Source organism: Olea europaea, chromosome 17, assembly GCF_002742605.1.
Source record: "Olea europaea var. sylvestris chromosome 17, O_europaea_v1, whole genome shotgun sequence".
NCBI lineage: Eukaryota > Viridiplantae > Streptophyta > Magnoliopsida > Lamiales > Oleaceae > Olea > Olea europaea.
The window spans coordinates 1,591,812-1,593,010 of record NC_036253.1 but is presented as its reverse complement, the minus strand read 5'-3'; positions in this window follow the sequence as shown (position 1 = coordinate 1,593,010).

The following is a 1,199-nucleotide window of genomic DNA, read 5'->3' as shown; positions in this document are numbered from 1 at the left end:
TTTAATTTTTGGATAAATTTTGTTTTGGTATCGATTGAAATTTAAATTTTAATCTAAATCAAAATTAACAATTAATTTTAATAACATATTTCATGGAATCCATAACTTTTTAACTTTTATCAAAATATACTAAAAATCCAATTTTAACCCCCCAAACAAGGGCAAAATTACAATAAATTTGGATTTTTTTCATTTTCTCTTATTCTATCTTCCGCTCCCTCTAACACCTTCTATCAAAACCTTAATACTTCTAATTTTTTAAAAATTTGTCTATAACTTTTCTACAAATTATCACATCCATTACAAATTTTCACTTTCAAAACAAATTTTCAATTAATTAGAACTTAAATTTGCATTTTCTCATATTTAATTTGTTTACGTAGAATGTGTTTGAATTGATTATATCCAATTTAACTTATATTTAACGAATTGTATTTATTTAATTGAATATTGGTTATATGTTTTTCCTTTCGATCGCTTGAATTGATTGTTCGTATTAAATATACTATAAATTTTTTAAATATAAATATGTATTTTCTTGTGATAAGCAAAATATTAATGATTGTTCGAAATCAAATGGATGAACATGATGAGCAAAATATTAACAAAGAAATGTTTTTTAAATGTAAATCTGCATTTTCTGGTGTCGAATATAAATTATTCAAAAATCAAAAACAAAGTATTTGATTTATACAGAATTTGATTGTGTCCCCCTAATTAAAAATTTCTGAGTCTGCACAGATAGTTAGTTTTACAAGAATAAGGAATAACACAATAATCTAGTCTTGTTGATTTTCGAGAATTCCAACTTGCTATGTGTTTCGCGCGTGTTAATTCGCTAACAATTAAAGAGGATCAGACGATTGTGTAAGGGACGAAACCTCTTGAGACAAAGTCCCAAAAAGGGGTGTTCTTTTTATTGGCGATGAACTTTACAATTGGAAACGGAAAACAACGTGCCTCCAAGGGGCGCAAGCACACGAGTTACAGAAAAGGAAGTGTTTAAGTCTAAAAACTAAAGGAATGAAAATTACATATTCTCTGTTCGAGAGTTTTGGATTCGGTCCTTGCTTCTAAGTTCTTTCTCCCTTTTATACTTCATAGGCGATCCCTTTGTGATTAACTGCTCTAAGAAAACTGCTTGATCGCCCTATAACTACCCACTTTCTTCGTAGTGGCCATTTTGTCATGAAACTGTC